General features: G+C 41.8%; 1 long non-coding RNA gene across 1 annotated transcript in view; it reads left to right on the forward strand.

Moving 5' to 3' along the window:
* Positions 2,831-17,009, forward strand: part of LOC106505818 — a 43,352-nt gene continuing 29,173 nt past the window's right edge. The window contains exons 1-2 of the long non-coding RNA XR_002337928.1: positions 2,831-2,964; positions 8,665-8,753. This is a non-coding gene — a long non-coding RNA (uncharacterized LOC106505818). The remainder of the gene's footprint in view (positions 2,965-8,664; positions 8,754-17,009) is intronic.

Below are 17,009 nucleotides of genomic sequence, written 5' to 3' on the forward strand. Positions count from 1 at the left end.
TGCTTGCCTCTGTATTCCCAGCACTAAATACAGAGCTTGGCATATAAAATACATCTGTCAATAATGAATGAATGAGGAGTTCTTGTTGTGGTTCAGAGGAAATGAATCTGACTAGCATTCACGAGGACGCAGGTTCAATACCTGGCCTCACTCAGTGGGTTAAGGATCCAGCGTTGCCATGAGCTGTGGTGTAGGCCACAGCCGTGGCTTGGATCTCGTGTTGCTGTAGCTGTGGTGTAGGCCGGCAGCTACAGCTCCAATTTACCCTCTGGCCTGGGAACATTTGTATGCTGTGGGTGTGGCCCTAAAAAGATTTAAAAAAAAAAAAAAAAAAAAAAAGAATGAATGAATAATCAGAACAAGCTCTTGATTCATTTTGCCTACTGTAAAACTATTCTTGCATATTACTTGACCACTCTGGCTGTGTTATGTTTGTTCATGATTGATAAGCTTTGGCATTTTATATGACATTTCCTCATTGACACTGAATGGTATAACTCAAGCTAAGCTGTGTTCTGGTAGGTATTCACAAATGTTTCTCTTTGGCGTGTATTCAGAGTAGAAGATGAAAGAGCAATAGGCTGTCAGTTAGCAAAAATCCACTTGCTACTGCTCAGATCTATGAAAGTAACCAATTAAAATTATGCACTAATATTTCAGAGTAAGGAGGATCCTGGAAATCAGTCTAGTAGTAAAATGAACAAGTGAAGACAGGCACACTCTTCTTGATGGGGATGGAGAGGCGATGGCAACCGTAGCATAGGTAGCAGGAAGGAATGGTCATTTCTTGAGACCTGCATGTGCCAGACTCTACTTAAGATACGTTGCATTTACGATACCATTTGATGCTACTACAAATGTGGTTGAGGAGCGAAGACATTGGAAAATGTGGACATGCCTACATGTGCTTTTATGTGTACATATTTGTGGGTGTTTGAAATGAGCAAACTCCACCCCCATCTCTGCTTCATATTAGCTGTGCAAGCTTAAGCAAAGCAATTAAGGCCCCTGAGCTTCAGTTCCTACATTTATAAAGTGTGGATCATAAGGCCCATCTCACAGAGCTGGTATTAAGATCAAATAAAATAATGAATATGAATGTTCTCTGAAAACAAGTTGGGAGGCAGACATAGGGTGTTATAAGGATCAAAGCAACAATCTATCCCTTTGGATATGATAATATTTTTGCATTCTTCCCTGGTGAAAGCTAGATCTGGGGTGAAGTCATATTATATCAGCTTATTGCCTATTCATTTATTGCAATTCAATCCAATAAATATATTAAATGACTGTTGTATGCGACACTCCATAAGGCCATGGAGAATCAAATGAACTAAATAAACATGTTCCTGCCTCAAGGAGTTCATACTTGAGAGGAGGAAGCATATGCATCCAAAAATAACTATAAAACTCAAGGCAGAATATGCATAATGCTACACATACTAGGAAATCACAGCAAATAATTTATACAACAACTATATATTGAATACCTACAATGGACCAGGCACTGTTCTAAAACCCAAAAAGACAGGAGCAAACAAGAAAGACAGGCAGCCAATTTTCATGGGACTTACACTCTGATACCTAAAAAGACATGAACAACCCAGTTTCAGTTATCTGTTGTGTTGAAAAGCAAACGGTGATGTGATCGAGAGTCCTGGAAGAGCAGGAAAGGGTCAGCCAAGGTCTCTGATACCTGAGCTGGGACTGGAGTGGTGAGAACAGGGCAGCTTTGAGAAGCTCTTCTGAAAGAGAGCTCCACACAGGGAGAGCAGCAAGTGCTAGGAGCCTGTGGGTTTGAGGCTATGACAGAAAATGAGAAAGTGGGGTGTGAGCAGAAGAGGCCAGCAGGGGTGAACCGGACCAACTCACACACCACCGGGTTCTGGCTCTGGTAAAGAATCTGGGGTATAATTGAGGTACAATGGGATGCCGGGAAGGTTTTAGAAAGAGCAGAGATATGATCTGATTTACATTTTAAAAGAGCATTCCAGTGGCTACCTGGAGCAGGTCGACTGCAGTGGGGAGAAAGGGAATGTAGGAAGCCCAGACAAGATGCTATTTTTGTAACCCAGGTGAAGGATAATGCATGGTGACTTGGTAGCTAAGCTGGAAGCCTCTAGATAGGGTTTCTCTAGGGACAGATGCAGGATATATTTTGGAGGTGAGCCAATAAGAATTTGAAGAAGAGAGAAAAGGTTGTTTCTAAATGAAGAATGCTTCCGTTTCTATCTTCAAAACCCTTTCGTGTCAAACAGTAAATATGTCTAATGTATATTTAAGCTAATATTAAAACACTTTGGCTCTTTAACAATTTTTCTTGGGTAGATTTAGTTATTAAAGAAAGTAAAAAAAAGAGAAAAGTAAAAATTAAGAAAAACGTATATCATATAAAATGTGCTATATACATATCTAAGACTAGAATGCTGAATGTTTTCCTCTATGATTTATTTTGTGTTTCTGAGGAGGGGTTGCTGTATCAGATTTTACCTCTTTTTCTGCAGCATCTTCAAAAACTGAAAACAGTTGGACAACTTTAACACCAATGCTAGGGGTGGACATTTCTTTATATATTTTTGGAGGTGACTTCCACCCACTTCTTCCCATTGCAGAAAATGGGAATGTCCCGTGTCCTGGTAACGTTAGGGGCTGGATGGAGCCCGCAGACAGCTCACCAAGGTCTTCACCATAATGCAACCAGACAGACTGCTGTAAATCCATTCTCACTCGTTCTCTGACGCGGGAGGAGGGAGACTGTACCTATTTATAGCAACAACTGTCTGAGAAAGGCCTGAGTAACGCAATCACTTCGGTAAGCCAGGTTGGAAACCTTTGTCTGCAGGCAGTCAAGTCTTGGATGGTTAAAAGCAGCCAGCACGGACTCTCCATCTGCAGGAAGGCCCCTGACGATTATTATTTTGTCTTTTGGGTTCTTTCAGTTTAAAGACTAAGGATTCCATCGAGGTAAGGAATAGGCGTGAGTGAGTTCTTGAGGGGTCGGTTCGCGGAAAGAGTCCTATAGAGAGCAGTGGGGCCGCCGACTGCGGGAGTGTATCCTCCCACGCCCACCCCGCGCGGAAGGGAGGCGGGACGAAGACGGGACCAGCCAGCGAGGCTGTTCTGTGGCGCGCATCAGCCCCTTGCGGCATCGTCTCCCCTGCCGTGGCTGTAATGGATCTTTGCGTCCTAAAAGGGGAAGATAATGCCAGGTTTAGCTTATAAATAGATGGTTGTACACTCTCCCTGCGAAGCACTGATTGAGAGCCAAGCTGACTATTGATCTAATTTTAACTTACATTTTAGCACGCAGCCTCTCCGCCCCCTTGTCGCTGTTCGTCGGAGCGCAGGGCACAACTGTCTCACGCGACCGCCAGAGGGCGGGCAGCTCGTGTTCCTGCCACCCGACCCGTCTGGCCTCTGTTTACGCAGGCATACAATGCCGGCCTTTATTGGGTTTGAAAAATAGGAGTTTGATTTTCCTGGGCCAGGATGACCTCATCACTCATGAAAGTCAGAGCAAAGCGGGGAATTGGATGACAAGCAGTCGGGAAAAATAAAGCTTGCATTTCACCTCCTCCCACTGCACCACCTACACAGAGCAATTGGGATGTACTTCTCTTTTAAAAATTATGTTGCTGAAGCCGGGAAGTGGGGGAGGGTGGTAGGAGTGGAATGTTAAATTCTTCTCGGTACCGGCACTGGATGTTCTGTTCAGAAGGTTAGTATCACCTACTCTCTGCCTACAAGACCTCTGTATTGAGCTGTCGCCAAATGCCAGTGGAGCAACACTCTCTAGGAAAGAGTGATTTGACTTTAACATATTATTTGTTATTCCTAAATATGATTCATCTTGCCACAATTTAAATAATGGTCATCAGCAATTTTATACTGATAGCGTGTAAACTTCAGATCTATTTATGCCTTCAAATGAATGGGGTGGGTATTAAGGACTATCACATTTTTGTTGCTACCTTTTGGGACCCCAGGGGATAAGGTAGAGTGTAATGTGATGGGAAAGAAGACAGAAGACAAAGAAAGAAGCCTGCTCAGAAATTCGCCATCCCTAGACCTCAGTATTTAGACTTTCCTTCTGGGGTTGAATGAAACATATGAATAGAAGCCAATGTTTATAAGGCACTTGCAGGCCACTGTAACAATCATTTTTACATTTGTTAATTTCTATCATTATCCCCATCTTAGGGTTGATGAAACTGAAGCTAAGTTGTTTTCCCAAGATCCGGTTAGCTAGAAAGGGGTAGAGCCAAGATTCAAGGCTCAGCAACGGCTGAGCCCAGAGCTGGTGCTGTTGATCATCATATTATGAAATATGCCAACCCTTGGTGAACTCGTAAACTACCTGCATCCCTAAGCAAAGGAGGGTGCATGTGAAGAGAGGATAGCAACTTCTACAGAAGACCTGCCAAGGCCAAAACCAAAAGGTTCTGCACAGGGAGAGCTCTTGAAAAAGTGAAAAATGTACAAAGATTATCGTTGGCAACATTGCTCCTGACAATAGCTTATAAGATGGAAATTAAGTGACCAGAAGAAAGAGACATTCACTAAAGGGTCCTCACTTGGCCATTCATTCAACAAATATTTGCTCATGGTGGACTGGCCAAAGTGGTGAGCACTGAGTTACTATGATGAAGGCAACAGACATGGCCCATCCTTTTCTGGAAATTCAAGAGGGAGGGGATTCTAAAGAGATGAACCATGAAACATATAGTTAGTATTGGCGATGACTGTAAAAAGGACATGAGTGATTTGGGGAGAGGGGGACCAAGACGGTCTGGGGAAATTAGCCAAGTGAATGATGGGAGTGAGCATATCATGGTCATGAACAGACATGGGAAGGCTTTGAAGAGGAAATGGTGTTGGGAACATAGTGACCTAGCAGGGGAGGGGTATGAGAGGAGACTGGACAGCTCACATATGGTCTTGTAAACCAGAGTGAGGATTTTGAACATCATCCTAAGTGCAGTAGGAAGATCCCATGAAGAGTTGTGAGCATGAGAGTGAAGTGATTTAATTAACATTTTTGTGATGGGAAGAAGGGGAGACGTGGGACTAGGGAGCGGGCATGGGGAGACCATTAGGAGGTCAGTGCAGAGCTCAGGTGAGAGAAGCTGGGTGGACAAGGCCTGGCATATGGGAGGAGGAGAGAAGTAGATGAATTAGTTGAGGCCTTGGTGATGGATTGGATGGGACAGTGAGGGATAGAGTGGTCATGGCTCTCTCCTGGTTTCTGGCTGGAGGCACAGGATTGAATGCAACATCATTTTTTATTTATTTATTTATTTTTTGTCTTTTTGCTATTTCTTTGGGCCGCTCCCGCGGCATATGGAGGTTTCCAGGCTAGGGGTCAAATCGGAGCTATAGCCACCAGCCTACACCAGAGCCACAGCAACGTGGGATCTGAGCCATGTCTGCGACCTACACCACAGCTCACAGCAACGCCGGATCGTTAACCCACTGAGCAAGGGCAGGGACCGAACCCGCAACCTCATGGTTCGTAGTCAGATTCGTTAACCACTGAGCTACGATGGGAACTCCTTTTATTTCATTTTATTTTTTTTTTTGCAGCATCATTTATAAATCCATTGAATGGGAGTCTCGTGGGTAAGACTTGGTGGTTTCACCGCTGTGGCCCAGATTCAATTCCTGGTCTGGGAGCTGAGATCCCACACCAAGCTGCTGCACACCACATCCAAATATATATGTATAAATAAATAAACCCAGTGGACATGAAAGGTGAAGCAAGCTGGGGCAACACTTGATTTGGGTGTCTCTTATTTTGAAGAGCAAATGCTGCTGGCTACCCAGACAGAAAGGAGACTTCAAAAGGAAGCCGTGAGTGACTTGCATTTTTTTATAAGAATGTTCTTATTGCTGTTGTTGTCAAAAACGTAAGCGATAACATTGAGTAAAATGGTACAAGGAAGCTTTGAGGTGAGGTGATACATATTTGCTTTTGTCATAAAATTTGGAGTCTGTGAGCTCCAAAGGAACCTGAAGAAACCAACTAGCAGCAACTCTTGACTTGTATAGGATAAGACCAGGCAGCACCCTGTGTGAGGAGAATCCCCAGTGTCACAGTTGGAAGGGATCACATTATAACCTTTAGGAAGCTAAAGACCCGGAGAGATGAAGTGATTTTGTCTGAGATCAGGCAAATCTACCATTTCTTTCCTGGGCCACTCTGCCTCTCAGGGATTAAGCCTTTCTCTGGATCACAGAAGTATTCTTCATCAGAGGAGCTTGCTGGACCACTGTGATACTGGGAATACGCTTTCATCCAAACTCCATGGGAAAAGCAAGTCTCTGAAGTCTCCCCACCATTCTGCAATTCTTCAGGACAAGAAGCCCAATTTCCCGTGACATAGCTGGGCACTTGGCCCTGCGGTGCTGCCCAAGGTACCCAGCTCCTGGCAACAGATCACTCTTTCCTGACTCAGAGGGGTGGATGGATTATTTCCTTCCCTCTGGGCCAGAGAGATGCAGCTCCCAGATAAAGGAAGAGTTGATCATCTGCTGTGCACCACACCTTTTACCTTAGGGGGCTCTTCTAAGTCAATGAAGTAAACCTACCTTTTACCTACTAGCTGCTCCTCCCCCTCCCCCATTCTCTTTCCCTGCCCCCTTTTTATGTATTTATTTTTTTGAAATTTTAGAATTGGACTGGAACTAAAATCATTATCATATGCTTTCCTATCCTATTCTGCTTTAGAGTCATGGAAAAACATGAGCTACAATCAATTGTCCAACCAGTTTGACTTGTAAAGAGTAGAAATATGATTAAAATTTGCTTCTCTCAAGGAGGAGTTCCCGTCGTGGCGCAGTGGTTAACGAATCCGACTAGGAACCATGAGGTTGCGGGTTCGGTCCCTGCCCTTGCTCAGTGGGTTAACGATCCGGCGTTGCCGTGAGCTGTGGTGTAGGTTGCAGACGCAGCTCGGATCCTGCGTTGCTGTGGCTCTGGCGTAGGCCGGTGGCTACAGCTCCGATTCAACCCCTAGCCTGGGCCTGGGAACCTCCATATGCCGCAGGAGCGGCCCAAGAAATAGCAACAACAACAACAACAAAAGACAAAAAAAAAAAAAAATTTGCTTCTCTCAAGATAAAGCAAGAAAGATGAAAATGGAAGAGTTTTTCACACTATATAACAAAGTATAGTTACATTTTTATAGTGGTATTTAATAATTAAGACTCTTAGGTGTTAGATATAAAGTCCTATCTGCTCAAATGTATTAATCTCTTTTAATCTCTTCAAGTTGTAAATATTTGGGTGTGTGCAAATCTTTTTTTTTCCAGTTTTATTGAGATATAATTGACATATAGCACAGTATAAGTTCAAGGTGTTTGGCATGACAATTTCAAGTGGTAAATATTATTGTCCTTATTTACACAGGTTTCTACTGAAATAATTAATGTCCAGAATTATCATAGCCTTTTCTGTTTCAAGAACAGTAATATTTAATGGCAGTAGTCTAAAGAAGGATATATTTTAAAGTATGATTTATAGGAAAGTAACTGATGGCATTTTTCAGTAGGGATGGACATATAATGATGTTTTAAATAAACTACCAGGTAAAAACAATGGCCTGAGGAGATAGTTATGAATCATTCCTATAGCATAGCATTTAATCAGAGGACTGTTCATAGTTTAATGAAATCACTTAAATGCTAAAATTTGCTTTATCATTTGGTCTTAGTTTCTTTTTTTGAAAAAATCTTCCCACATTAACTAAAAGTATAAATTTTTTAATTTATACTTTTCTACATTTCATTTCTACAATGCACATATGTGACTTTCACTAATAGAAAAAAACAAAAACATTAAAGAAAATTTATCCCATGTAAAAAAAAAGAACTTCAAAATCAGAGGATTGTTGCATAATGGAAGGATCCCCTTTGATATTAATCTCCAGCAAAAGTCATTTGGGGCAAGATGCCTGTCAAAGCAGAGAGGCCATATAAGCAATAAGAAGAGCTTAGAAGTTGAGAATTCTGTTGGCAGGCTACCCTTAAATAGGAAAATGTTTATTCTTTGATACCAGGCAATAATTACATTGATTTGTGATTCATACAAGATACGTACACGCTGCTTTGAACTGTTTCTGCAGTGGAGAGGCTGGGATTGTGCTGGTCTTGAAAGTAGGCGTTAAATAGAAGGATGTCTCCTGGGATTAGCACCCAGTTTGTAGCTGTGCAGCACAGCAAGTTAACTGTCCCAGTTAGGTGTAGAGTCCATGCCCTTGACCTCATTAGCAGACAGCAAAAGTGTTGATAACCTAAACCTCACAGATTCACAAAGGAAAAGGACCGCTTAGCACTGTGGGTGCAGACCTTTCCCAATCAGGCCATGGATGCGGGATGGCAGTCCCCTGGAAACTACAAGCAAATGAATTATTAAGAACAACTCTCTGAATAAACAAATAGAAGCATTTTGTTTGTTTGTTTGTTTGTTTTTCCTGCTCTTATCTCGACTTTGGCAAGCTGTTCATTGATGAGAAAACACTTCTCTAACAGCAGTTTTGGGGAGTCCCATTCTTTTCATGGCCATCTTGACAGCCTTTGACATGCTCAAGCACAAACATGGTGGTTTAACCATCGCTCCCTGCTGGGCACACGTATCTTATCTTTTTTTTTTTCTTTTTTTTTTAGGTAGGGAGTTGAATTCGACTTCTCGCTACTACTTAAGGAAAGAAGACTGGGAATGAAAATGTTTTCAAATTCTTTGCTGTGTTGTTCAGGTAAAAACACCTTTTCCTACCCTTCAGTCATTTTCACTGTCCCCTCTCCATCTTTCGTTCCTTCAGTTTGGAGCAGTGGTGCCCAATGCTTTTCCTGCAGAAGCTGACATAGGCATGTGCTACCCCTTCCCTGGGGGCAGAGATAAGTGGGCTGCAGGTTGTTTGCCTTCCTCCTCCTCCCCTGCTCTGTCCTCCCTCTGAAAGCACATGGGATTATGTGAGAGTGGGAGCGACCTCAGCACAAGGATAGTCTCACATCCTCTGCAATTTATATGAAAAGTACCCCATCTGCAAACTTCAGAACTTTATTACGTATAACAAATTGCCTGTGGAAAACTCCACAACTGACTGGACAGTATGTCATAATACTGTGCTTGGGAATTAGAGCTGCAATATATTCCGATTTTCAAGATGAAGTGAGGGACAGAGTCTGCAGGATTTTTGCTGCAGAGGCCCTGAGACCCACCAAGCACGGTATTTCCCATTCAGAGCAAAAGTTTCTCCATGACTTAGTGTTTAATCTGTTAGAGCGAAAATTATCTCTGATCGGATCTGGTGCAAATGAAAAAAATACCATGTACAGAAATACTGAAGAAACTACATGGATCTAGGCTCTTATCCTTTTTATGACCTTGTTTGCTCTTCTTTACGATGGAGATGATAATAGTGCTTACCTCATAGGCCCATTAATGCCAGTAAAGTAGTGTAAATGCTGTCTGTCATCAAATATTCTCTCAGGAAAGTTTAACTCCATCACTGACTGTTATTATCATGACACGGACACAGCCATTTTTGAAGTTAAACTGAGGATAAATTCCAACAGTGCTGGTATTGCCATTTTTACTAGCACTAAATTCACCCTAACTATGACATAATACTGAAAGGGAGATGGGCTTATGGCTATCCTTTTAGCCGGTTCTAATAACCATTTAGCCAAAATAGAGGTTTGGCTAAACAGAAAATTAGCCTTTAAAAATTGTCAATTTCTAGTGGAAGTATAAATTGGTACAAACCTTTTAAAGAGTGTTAAAAACTTTAAAAGTTAAATACCCTATGTGGTACATATATACAATGGAATGTTACTTAGCCATAAATACAAATTAAAAATGAATATTATAAAAATGAAATAATGCCATTTGCGGCAACATGAATGGACCTAGAGATTATCATACTAAGTGAAGTCAGACAGAAAAAGACAAATATCATATGATATCACTTACATGTGGAATCTAAAAAATCAGTACAAATGAACCTAATTACAAAACAGAAACAGACTCACAGACATAGAACACAAACTTACAGTTACCAAAGGAGAAAGATGGGGGGAGGGATAAATTTTGGGGGATTAACATATACATACTACTATATATAAACTGGATAATCAACAAGCACCTGCTGTATAGCACAGGGAACTCTGCCCAATATTCTGTAATAACCTATATGGGAAAAGGATCTGAAAAAGAATGTGCATATATATATGTATATATATATATATATATATATATGTGTGTGTGTGTGTGTGTATATGTGTGTGTGTGTGTGTGTATAATGGATTCACTTTGCTCTACACCTGAAACTAATACAACATTGTAAATCCAATATAAAATAAAAATTAAATTTTAAAAAATTGTTGATTTCTAGTGGGAGTGTAAATTTTTACAAACCTTTTAAAAAGTGTTAAAAAAAATAACCTTAAAACTCAAGTACCCTATGTCTGAGCCATCCCTTAACTGTGATTTTTATTTATGGAAATAATCAGAGGTGTGTGAAAAGATACACATCTAAGATTCTTTATCAATTTTACTTATAACACTAAAAAAAAAAGCTGGAAAAGCTTTAATGTCCAACGTAGCTTTCTAGTTAAATAAAACATTTACATTTAAATGATGGAAATCTACACAGACATTAAAAATTATGTCATAGAAGACTGTATATTGGCATGGATAAATGTTCCTTGTATGTAGCCCAGTGAAAACAGCAAGTTATGAAACAGTTTAAGAATTGTATTCATATATAAATGTAACAGACAGAGGTATGCCAATGCAAAAAAAAAAAAAATTATTTAATGAAGCTCTCTGTGTGCTCAGAACTTTGATTTTCCAGTCTACCCAGAGGATACATATTTTTTGGCCCATTCTTGTTTAAATCTTAGTCTAGGCCCCTGATGTTTACAATACAATCTGGTTGTTAAAATTTTGGGCTCTCTCTCTTGACTGTTCTGTCAAAATCCATTGCTATTAGCTGTTGCTATTCATAGTTCCAAACTTTCTCTCTCTGAAAGAACACTCTCTACCCCACTTTCACTAACTCCAAGCATAGCAGGGAAGAGAGAGAAATCCTCTTTTTGTGCCCACCTGAGAGCATCAGTAGTGGGAAGAAGACCTGGTCCTGATCTGGGGCCACTTTATTTGCACGGCATCTGCTGCTGTGTGAGCCACAAGCAGACTTTCCTGAGACCCTATTTTGTTCCACACCAGCATCCCCACAGAGCACTCCCTCACAGTGTAGGGATAGCTGTGTGTCCTTTGGCCCCCACCCCAGAGGCTCTACCTCCTACCTGTCTGCTCATCTCTGTGCTCCCTGGGGTCTTCTCCTGTGCCCTCTGAGAGTCGTGGGGAACTGAGAAAGGTGTATCCCCTTCCTTCTCTCTCTTCCAGGCACACTCCAAGATCTCTTTGGGTTCTACTAGCCTGGATTATTCCATCTGTGTTTCTGCCTTCTGAAATCACCCAATGTCCTTAGCAGGACCCCTCCATCTTTAAGGGTCACATGTCATACAGCTCCCTTGCTCCCTGGGCATGGGATGGGATGGTGGAAGGGCCATGGAACCAGGGAAGACAATTTGTCATCCCTGAAGGATCTCAGAGAACCACCCTCAGAATCCAAGCCACAATTTTCAAAATCTAAAAAAAATTAAGTATATTTACATAAGATAGTGCTCCATTGTAAATGTACAGTTTGATGAGTATTAACAAATGTAAACACCCATATAATCACACAATCAAGATACAGAACATCTCATCTGTCAAAAAAGTATCCTCGTGCTTCTTCTTCTTCTTTTTTTTTTTTTGTCTTTTTGTCTCTTTAGGGGCCACACCTGCAGCACATGGTTGTTCCTAGGCCAGGGGTCGAATTGGAGCTGTAGCCGCCAGCCTACACCACAGCCAGAGCCACAGCAACGCCAGATCCGAGTCACATCTATGACCTACACCACAGCTCACGGCAATGCCAGATCCTCAACCCACTGAGCGAAGCCAGGGATCGAACCTGCAACCATGGTTCCTGGTCAGATTTGTTTCCATTGTGCCACGACAGGAACTCCCCCTCTTGCTTCTTTAAAGTCTGTTCCTGCTCTCTGGTCTTCTTTCTATCCCTTGAGATTTGCTAGAATTTCATGTAAGTGCCATAATACAGCCTACACTTTCTCCTGTCTCGCTAAGCACAATGTTTCTGGGACTCATCACTGATGTTGCTGTAGTTTGTTTCTTTTCATTGGTAACATTCCATTATGTGGATATATCACAATTTGCTCATCCATTCATGTGTTGATGGATATTTGGGATGTTTCCATCTTGGGATTATGTCAATAAAGCTGCTATAAACATCCATGTACAACTCTTTATGTGGATATCTGTTGTAATTTCTCTTGAGTAAATACCTAGGAATGGAATGACTGAGTCGTATGATAGCGTTCACATAACTTTATAAAACTGGCAAACTGTTTCCAAAGTACTTCTTTCATGTCCATTGGAAGTATACAAAAATTCCAATCCCTCCACATCCTTGCCAACACTTCTTTTTGTCAGTCTTTATAATTTTAGCCTTTCTAGCAAATGGAATGTGGTATTCCACTGTGGTTTTAATTTGCACTTCTGATGACTAATGATGTTGAGCATCTTTTCATGTGCTTATTAGCCATTTGTATGTCTTCTTTGGTGAAGTATCTGTTCAAATCTGTTGTCTACTTTTTTTTAAATAAGCTTTTTATTTTATAATAGTTTTTTTTGGTGTTCCAATCAAATTTTATTTACAAAAATAGGCAGTGGGCCAGATTTAACCTGAAAACCATCCTGGGCCAATTCCTTGTCTGGATAAATCTATACAACACTGTCAAATATTTAACACAGGATACATAAATGGCAACTATCAATTGAATTATATATAAAATAGCCAAATAATAAAACCTGTTTTTATTTCGATACTTTAAATGGTTGATTTTTTAATATAACAGTTTTTTTGGCTTATAGAAAGGTTGCAAAGATCGACCGAAAGAGTTCCTATATACCACACACCCAGTTTCCTCTACCGCTAACATCATACATTAGTATGATTCATTTGTTACAACCAATGAGCCAATATTGATACATTAGTATTAACTAAAATTCACACTGTATTTCTGATTTCTTTGTCCTAATGTCCTTTATCCCCTCAGGATCCCATCTAATCATGTTTCCTTAGGCTCCTCTAGGCTGTTAATTTCTCTCAGCCATTCCTTGCTTTTGGTGCTCTTGACAGTTTGGGGGACTATTAGCTATTTTATAAAATATCCCTTAGTTGGACTTCATCTGGTATCAATCACATAATTAGACTGGGGCTGTAAGTTTGGGGGGAAAAAATACAGAGGGAAAGTATTCTCATCATGTCGTATCAAGGGTACATGCTGTCGACATGACTGGCCACTGCTGGTGTTTTAACCTTGATCATATGGCCAAGGTTACGACTGTCAGGCTTCTCTACTATACAGTTACTCTTTGTTTCTGCCTCCCACAATGTGCTTTTTGGAAGGAAGTCACTAAGCATAGCCCACACTTAAAGGGTGGGGAGTAACACTCCTCTTCCCTGGAGGAGGATATCTGAATAAGTTATTTGAAATACTGCTGTATGGGAGATTTGCCTATTAGCCCCACTTATTTATTTATCTATTCAATCCTTTACTTATATTAGTATAAACTCATTAGTATTTATTTTATACTTTAGATTATAATCCAATACTATATTGTTCATTATTCATTTCACCACTCAAATTGTTTTATTGGAAGTTCTTTTAGTTAGTGCCTTGTCCATCTGCAGTAGCCCATCATCATGTTTTCCTTTTTTGTTTTGTTTTGTTTTTCTTTTGGGGCGCACACCCACAGCATGTGGAAGTTTCCAGTGACAATGCTGGATGCTCAACCCACTGCTCCACAAGGGAAGTCCCATTGTGTTTTTTCAAGTACTTTTTCTCTGAAACTACAAGATGTATCTGGGAGAAAAGATTTGATGAGTAAATCTGCATTATCTCCTACCTAAGTGCTTGCAAGGCTCGGATCTTCCCACACAGTGTGGCTGCTGTATCCCTCACTCCCCACAGATGCTGTCTTTTGTTGAGAGGGCAACACAGGGCAAGATGCGTAGAGAACCATTTGAATGGTGCTTGAACGGTGCTCATAGAGAAAGAGGTTACCCTGTGACAACACGGAGAGTAAGATTCTGCACATCCAGGCACCAGCCTGTCCTGTAGGAATCACACAGTATGTGTGGGAGGCAGCACTCTCTAAAGTCGAACAGTGGTACCAAGTGGAGGAATTGTAGTAGATAGGTCAACGCAAGGGACTGCTCCTTCTCTTTCTAAAAACCTGCTATGGAGCACCTCAGTCAATCGTTCCAGTGTTTAGATAACATTTTCCTCTGGTTGCTCCGCATCAGAGGTCAGAGTACCGTAGCCCACAGGCCAAAACCAGGCCACTGACTGTTTTTATAAATAAAGTTTTATTGGAACACAACCCCTCGTTCATTCACACATTGTTTATGCCTAGTCTCACACTCAAATGGCAGAGTTAAGTAGTGACAAAAGAAATATTTCTCTAGCCCTTTACAGAAAGTTTCCTGACCACTGCTCTATTTCATGACTAGCCGAAGTCTTACAAAGTAATTGAGGGCCGCTTTCATGAGTTATAGCCTCCAGGGGGACAGAGAACCACCCCTCAGTGCCATCTCTCCAAGGAAACTTCACAGGAGGTGTCTTAAGTACCCACTTGTAAAATTAAATAACCCTGTTTATCTAATCCCCTTGCTTTGACCTTCTCTCTCTTATCTAAAACTAAAATTTACAATTATGCTTAATTGCTGAATAGGCTCACGGGTTAGGAATACATATGCAGAAGACTAATATGTTGATCAAATACCTTTAAGAAATTTAGGAGTCAGGGAAACTTTCTCCTTAATCAGAGGCCATCAAGCATTTAAAGACATGAAGAGCACCTAGATACCGGTGAGACTTGGATCATTTCCACTTTACTGCTTTTCAAATTCAGGACGTTTTATTGATCTTCAAAAGGCTTTGGGCGATTGGTGTGGAGATGTGGCACACAGGATAACACAGGTGTAACAAGGGCTTTCCAAATAAAATGCAAATTGGGTTTAACCAAGTGCAACTATCACAGAACCATGAAGTGATCAGGGAACTTTTTGTTCTACCTGCATGACCTGGGAGAGTTTTATTTTATTTACTTTATTTTCTCCTATGTACACATTTCTTTTTCAAAAATGCTGACACTACTGAGAACAGTTTTGAGAGCTGTAAAGAAGGGGCCAAGCCACCGGGTAGCCTTCCAAACTCAAGGACAAAATGATTGCCAGAGACCTCTGTTGCTCGAGGCTGGCCAAAGTGTGTTTGTCATTGTGGACAGGTGGTTCCGTCTAGTGGGAACAGTCTTGCCTGGCCTCTGTTGCTGGTTCAGCCACTTCAGCTCTGTGACTTTGAACAAACTCTGTATGAGCCCAACTTGTAAAACGAGGCTTGCCTGTGCCTTGCAGAGTCACTGTGAGGATATGAAATAATAGACGTAAGTCTAGGACACATGATAAATGACAGTTTTCTTGACTGGTATTATTGTCAGGATACTGCACAGCTACATACACCAAGAGTAAGGGGGTCAGAAAGTGAAGTGTGATGACCCAGACCACGAGCATTCTGGAATAATCACTGGGATCACCTACTTGGACCTGGAGAAGGCTAAGGAGAGCCCTGCTCTAATCTCTGTCCTACCCCTTGTCACTTCTTCCTCTGCCTGCAGAGAGTCAGGGACCCCCCATGACAAATTGCAGGCATGCTTGGAGGAAGCGCAGACACCAGTGTAACGAAGACTCAGACCATAGGGAATCTTCAGGCCTGTGACTCCCTGGCTGGGCCCTACCTCTGGTCTGAAGGTCCTTTTTTTTTTTTTTTTTTTTGTCTTTTTGCCTTTTCTAGGGCCACTCCCACGGCATAGGGAAGTTCCCAGGTTAGGGGTCCAATTGGAGCTGTAGCCACTGGCCTACGCCAGAGCCACAGCAACGTGGGATCCAAGCTGTGTCTGCAACCTACACCACAACTCACGGCAACACCAGATCCTTAACCCACTGAGCAAGGCCAGGGATCGAACCCGCGACCTCATATTTCCTTAGTTGGATTCGTTAACCACTGAGCCACGACAGGAACTCCTGAAGGTCTATTTTCTCTAGCTCCAGAGCAACAACTTAGGATCCAGATCAGAGCTTTATTTGGTTTCTCTACTGATTCCCTTCACTGCTGATAGGCCCTTGGTTTAATCCCGAAGGTGCCCAGATAGGTCCACATTCTGTTGATCTTACTCTAAAAGATCAGGAGGCAACCCGAGGTCATGGGCTCCATGCTCTGCAAGAGGCCAGACCAGGGAACGATTATTATGATAATAACCTATTATCTTTATAACCTTCGGTGCTGAGTCAGCAGCAAGGCTGCCCCGGTCAGGAGTGGCAGAGGTGACTGCCTGCATTTTGTGATTAGGGGGGCGGGCGGAGGTGGGTGTTGGTTGGAGAGAGTATATTCATTTTCTAGGGCTGCCATAACAAAGTACCACAAATTGGGTGGCTTAAAGCAACAGACATGTATTGCCTCACAGTTCTGGAGACTAGAAATCCCAATCACGGTGCAGGCAGGGTCCTGCTCCCTCTTGCAACCTGTAGAGGAGAGTCCCGTCTCACCTCTTCTAGCTTCTGGCGTTTGTCAGCAACCCTTGGCATTCCTTGCATTACAGATGTGACATTCCATTGTCTCCTCCGAGACCACACGGTACTCTCCCTGTGCGTCTTCATTGTCTTCCTTCTGTGCCTGTCTCCACATCTCATCTCCTTTTTTTTTGTAAAGACAAGTCCTATTGGACCAGAGCTTACTCTCCTCCACCATGACCTTAACTTTATTATACCTGCAAAGACCCAATTCCCAACTAAAGTCACATTCGCAAGTTCAGGGAGTTA

Source organism: Sus scrofa, chromosome 13 (assembly GCF_000003025.6).
Source record: "Sus scrofa isolate TJ Tabasco breed Duroc chromosome 13, Sscrofa11.1, whole genome shotgun sequence".
In the NCBI taxonomy this organism is placed as follows: Eukaryota; Metazoa; Chordata; class Mammalia; order Artiodactyla; family Suidae; genus Sus; species Sus scrofa.